The sequence below is a fragment of the Sinocyclocheilus anshuiensis genome, unplaced genomic scaffold (assembly GCF_001515605.1).
Source record: "Sinocyclocheilus anshuiensis isolate Anshui unplaced genomic scaffold, SAMN03320099.WGS_v1.1 scaffold1872, whole genome shotgun sequence".
NCBI classification, from domain to species: domain Eukaryota; kingdom Metazoa; phylum Chordata; class Actinopteri; order Cypriniformes; family Cyprinidae; genus Sinocyclocheilus; species Sinocyclocheilus anshuiensis.
The window spans coordinates 215,831-222,080 of NW_015557203.1; the positions used below are offsets into that span (position 1 = coordinate 215,831).

A 6,250-nucleotide genomic window follows, 5' to 3' on the forward strand; every position below is an offset into this window, starting at 1 on the left:
GATAGTCCACTTTAGACATTCTACTAACTATAAGTAACTTTGTAACTACATGTCAACTAATTCTCATTAATTTGCAACTACATGTCTACTAACTCTCAGAGTAGACTGTTAGGGTAGGTTTAGGGTTAGTAGAATAAGTTGACAAAGAAAGAGTTCACTCAAAAAAATAAATTGTTGAATGAACGTGATTTAATCGTAGCATCCATTATGCATCCAATCAAATCAAGTAAACTTGGACTGCTTTGAATTTGTTATATGTACACAAAATACATTTGTAGATTAAACATGATTTTGATATGTCAATGTAACTTCTTTGCAACTAATTGAATCAAAATGTTTGTATTGTGTTAGTCTAATCAAATTTATTCTTATTCACTCAATGTCGGTAAAGCACTTCAATTCAACAAAATTCTGCCTTGTTACATCAACTAGTTAATGTCTTGTTCATGTATGGTTTTGGTAGTTTAATGAATATCTATCTTGTTGTTTCAATTAGATTTGTTTTAGATGACAGCACTAAGAAGCAAGACATTACCAAAAGTTCAGTAATCTACAAAAAAAGCACAGAAAACATGCAAACAATTTAAATGTTTTATTTTTTTCATTAGGCTTTAACATGCACCAATTAAGTTTAAACTGCTTTCTTCACTTTAAGTCTCTTATCCATTTGAGTGTTTGTTACACAACGTATAAGAAACATTTAGCCAACAAAATCTTGGCTCATGAGAAAACCGATCCCCAAGCAACGCTTATAGGACTTTAACACCGGTTTGGTCTTAAAACTACTTAAAAATTAAGCCTTGCTGTGATGATTTCACATGAAAATTTTGATAATTCTAAATTACCAGTGTATCTATGTTGCTTCACATCTGAAAATAAGAAAATCACTCCCAGAAAATATTTGTAAGTGTGTAACAACTTCTTCAGTCAATTGTCCCTTTGGTAAAACAAGCTCACTTACTCCAAAAGCTTGTTTTTGAGGAACTGTGCCTTGGATGACAACCTCTGTCCATTTAGATTTAGAAATATCTTCTGCAAGACTTCAAAATTGCATTTGAGTTCTGGTGGGTAGCTCAGGTTCAAACAGTATATCAGTCCAAATAACAGAGCACAAGCCTGTGCAATGCTACTCAAGTCACTGAGGACTTCCACACCTTCAATTAGGACACCAATGTCCTGTGGGTCATCGTCAGGCAGCACTCCCTCCTTCAGTATAACATACACTCCCATCACAGTTTGCTCCATGGTACTTTGTGACTCAATGTCTGAATCCTGTGGGACTGCCTCTTCTGCCTTTCAGATCAATTTAAATCTTTAGTATGGGTTTACACAGTTTTGTAAATTAGGCCCCAAGAGAGCTCAACCAATATGAATAAAACATTTATTGGTTTAGTGCGTCAACCAATTCACATAAGTACTTTGTCATTGTGTACCATCAGTTTCCTATAAATTAACAATTTGTCCAGCTCAGTTATTTGACAAAGTTATGTGTTCTCTCATGTCACATTTTTGTTGTAGCAAATAGGGAAAAACACCGAATAGGGAAAAGTACAGAATATATGGCCTTATTTTCTCATTAACTCACCAAATATACCTCCACTAATTTTTCAGGGTCTTCATTCAAGTAGGTGCACAGAGACTTGATCACACAGGCTCTTCTGGTATGTATAGTGTCATCCTGTGGGGTGGGGACAAAAATTAACTCAAGCTTCAGTGGTGGCACAGCTTAAGAGTACTGTTTAGGAAGAAAATGCCAAACTACATCTGTATTGAGAATGACTATTAAAGCCATTTATCAATACAAACCTTGGAGATGGCAAACATGAGATGGCTAACTGTGTGATGTTTTTCCGGATTGCCCGCCTTTTCTACTGAAGATCTCAATCAATCGTGTTGACGTCAGGCTCAGCGAAGAACGTAGAAAGCAGTGGTACAGTAGAAATCCGCAAGAACTCCCTATCAATCTGAAAAACATTGACAATGCATTTATTAACTCTCATCATAACAGAAGGATGAAAATAAAAAAAAAGCTGTTTTAACATTTTTTTCTATCAGCAATGAGAGAGTTAAGACATGATGTACACAGCCATCTAAATATGGTCTACTCTGTTTTTTGATTAAAAGTATAAGAGCTGACGTGAGTTTTAAGTCCTGCTCATGTCTTAAATGTGCATGGACAATTTAAATATACACAAACATAATGATTGCTGCTTCCAAAACAATGGTTTAGTTTATAATGCTTAAGTAATTTGTACCTACAACTCTCCTTTGCAACACACTGCCTGCACTGCCACATACGCGTCACTGAAAGAGAAAGAAAAGGACTAGTTCAGTAATCAAGGATAGTTAGTTATACATTACTGTATGTGAGTGTTAAGAAAAACTACTTACCATGTAATAAAGGTGAGGTTCACAGCAGAAGAGCATGGGGACAGCTTTACATTGTGATGTAGCCTTTTTCTTTTCTATTCTTTTTTTTTTGTACGGAAAAAAAAGGAACATTTCCGCTGTGAAAAAGAAAAAGAAAAAAAACTGCAACAAATTTACTCTAATGTGTATGCTAAGGCCAGAAAACAGAAAAACACACAACAAGCAGTATTCTCCTAATTTCAAAGACTGACTTTAAAAACTGGGCCAAAGAAAATTACCACTACTGGCTGCTGTTACTAAATATCAAGAGTTTTACTTATATTTATAACTATAATCCCCGAATAAAACCATGCATACCTATTCAATCATAACTTTAACTGCAATTTTTAAGGACATTTCAAATATATGATCGACTGCATCATAGATTTTACGCGGTTTTACGTTTTAATAAACGATTTTATTTTTTTATGTGGCATTTTGAAACGCTATGTTTGAAAAGACAGACATGTCTAGTGATAGAACGTTTAAAGTAATATTTTACTGATATAACGTGTCACATACGAAGGGCCAGGCCAACGTTAGTTAATTTGGCTAATAACAACAACAGTCCCTCTGTTGGCACACTAAACAAAACCTCAACAACAACAAAAAAAAGCCCTATAAACGTTAGCTAGACTGAAAAGAGCGATGAGAAGTGCAAATTGATTAATCGACTCTACATTAACTTTATCTCCCGTTTTCCCCTCCCATTGTTGGGGTAATGTAGAGTTCAGGTTTAACGTGGGTTATGTTGTTAATAGTTAGGCGTAGCTAGCATTGAATTGTGACAGAAATGCACCTATTGTAGCGGATATATTAACGTTAAGGTGAAACTCTTACAGACAAAGACACGGAATTGAACCCAACACATGTGCTTCAAGTCTGGGAAAATAAGTCTGCTTAGAAACATCGCCACAGTGTCTAATAACTCATTTTTAATCTATAATACACTGTACTAATTACAAACAGGTACATATCAAGTACTTACCCTCAATATCAAGGATGCAGAACGATTAGACGCCGCTCACAAAACTCCATTGCGTGACGTGTTCCCGAACTTCCCGCCGCAGTGCTGAGCATGCGCAGTGACTCACCAGAGAGAGTTGTTGATATGAAGCGCCTCAGTCTCATTGAATCAACAAGTGCTGATCTAATTCATTTGATTATTTCTTAATTTAACTACAAATAACAAGAATTAATCATTTAACGGAAGTAAACTCGTTATATTCATATTAATCAGACATATTTGTATTTTGCAAATCAAGCAAGTGGCTAGTTGACTTTTTTGAGCGAGAAGATATTAAGCAGACAGTCTACTAATACTGTACTAACTGCTAGTTGACATGTAGTTGCAAAGTTACTTACTGTTAATAGAATGTCTATAGTGGACTATCGAAATAAAGTGTTACCTTGCAAAATGATGGAACTTAAAAAGAAGTTTAAAAGATCGAAGCCCCTTTCATGTCAGGCATCATGGTAGAGCTCTAAAGGATACCCATTCAAAGCTTTGATTTGTTTTGTTTCGTTTAGTTTCGTTTTCACAAGTTAGAAAACTGACAAAATGTTTGTGGAACATATATTATTAAGTGTGTGTACTTGAAGTATTTAAAGTATTTTTTAAATAATTTTAATCATCCAGCTGTTCTGTTTCATTTCTTTTATTCTTATTAATACTTGAACATTACATTACTATTCAAAGACTGCTGTCACAGATTCCCCATGTCATCCAGCAGCCAAAATTAATGGCTAAGGTTTTCAGCATTAAAGCCAATAAAATATTAGCAGAAGCTGCCTTAAGTTTGACTTATTTACCCAGAGGCCCATGATCATATTCTTTTGAAATGGGAGTTAAATGCTGCAAAAAAATAAAAAAATAAAAAAAAATCCCTGATTACCATATGCGACATCAACTGATTCTAAGATCAGGTGCATGTTAACTGCAGTGGATGCAATATTTTATCCTGCATCAAATTCATGCATATCTTTACAACTTCTTATTTTGTTTCAGGCATATCATTATTTTATATATTTTTAACATAAATGCTGGTGAATTAAAGGTGAACTTTTAAGTCAAATTATGTAAAACAGCCAAATGGCAATTACAGTGGGAAAAAATCCTGATGAGAATTATTATTATCAAGCTCTGAATGTACAGGTATGTGATATTTACATAATATAATATACGCACTTAGTTATATCACAGAACGTCCCTCATTCCCTGATGGAGGGAACGGAGACGTTATGTTGCGACGACATTAGGGGTTTATGTTGGGAGCCCAATCATCTCTGAGTTAAATAGAAAACACCATTGAAAATTGGCTAGTGGATTTTGCATGCTGAGCCACTCTCCATGCAGACGGGTATATAAGGCAACAGCATGCATCCACTCATTAGGTTTTATGCTGAGGAGCCGAGAATGTGTCCTGGCAACAGCGAGTGACTCAAGGTTGTGGCATGGGGACATAACGTCTCCGTTCCCTCCATCAGGGAACAAGGGTTACGTACGTAACCGAGACTTTCCCTATCTGTCGGTCATGCTGATCTAATTCATTTGATTATTTCTTAATTTAACTACAAATAACAAGAATTAATCATTTAACGGAAGTAAACTCGTTATATTCATATTAATCAGACATATTTGTATTTTGCAAATCAAGCAAGTGGCTAGTTGACTTTTTTGAGTGAGAAGATATTAAGCAGACAGTCTACTAATACTGTACTAACTGCTAGTTGACATGTAGTTGCAAAGTTACTTACTGTTAATAGAATGTCTATAGTGGACTATCGAAATAAAGTGTTACCTTGCAAAATGATGGAACTTAAAAAGAAGTTTAAAAGATCGAAGCCCCTTTCATGTCAGGCATCATGGTAGAGCTCTAAAGGATACCCATTCAAAGCTTTGATTTGTTTTGTTTCGTTTAGTTTCGTTTTCACAAGTTAGAAAACTGACAAAATGTTTGTGGAACATATATTATTAAGTGTGTGTACTTGAAGTATTTAAAGTATTTTTTAAATAATTTTAATCATCCAGCTGTTCTGTTTCATTTCTTTTATTCTTATTAATACTTGAACATTACATTACTATTCAAAGACTGCTGTCACAGATTCCCCATGTCATCCAGCAGCCAAAATTAATGGCTAAGGTTTTCAGCATTAAAGCCAATAAAATATTAGCAGAAGCTGCCTTAAGTTTGACTTATTTACCCAGAGGCCCATGATCATATTCTTTTGAAATGGGAGTTAAATGCTGCAAAAAAATAAAAAAATAAAAAAAAATCCCTGATTACCATATGCGACATCAACTGATTCTAAGATCAGGTGCATGTTAACTGCAGTGGATGCAATATTTTATCCTGCATCAAATTCATGCATATCTTTACAACTTCTTATTTTGTTTCAGGCATATCATTATTTTATATATTTTTAACATAAATGCTGGTGAATTAAAGGTGAACTTTTAAGTCAAATTATGTAAAACAGCCAAATGGCAATTACAGTGGGAAAAAATCCTGATGAGAATTATTATTATCAAGCTCTGAATGTACAGGTATGTGATATTTACATAATATAATATACGCACTTAGTTATATCACAGAACGTCCCTCATTCCCTGATGGAGGGAACGGAGACGTTATGTTGCGACGACATTAGGGGTTTATGTTGGGAGCCCAATCATCTCTGAGTTAAATAGAAAACACCATTGAAAATTGGCTAGTGGATTTTGCATGCTGAGCCACTCTCCATGCAGACGGGTATATAAGGCAACAGCATGCATCCACTCATTAGGTTTTATGCTGAGGAGCCGAGAATGTGTCCTGGCAACAGCGAGCGGTTCAAGGTT

General features: G+C 35.0%; 1 long non-coding RNA gene across 1 annotated transcript; it reads right to left on the minus strand.

Moving 5' to 3' along the window:
• Nucleotides 1–1,847: 1,847 nt before the first annotated feature.
• On the minus strand, nucleotides 1,848–2,461 carry LOC107678944 (uncharacterized). Its single transcript, XR_001632991.1, has 3 exons — nucleotides 2,392–2,461; nucleotides 2,256–2,304; nucleotides 1,848–1,964 (listed from the first exon to the last, which is right to left on the minus strand). It is a non-coding gene; the product is annotated as an uncharacterized LOC107678944 (long non-coding RNA).
• Nucleotides 2,462–6,250: the final 3,789 nt, after the last annotated feature.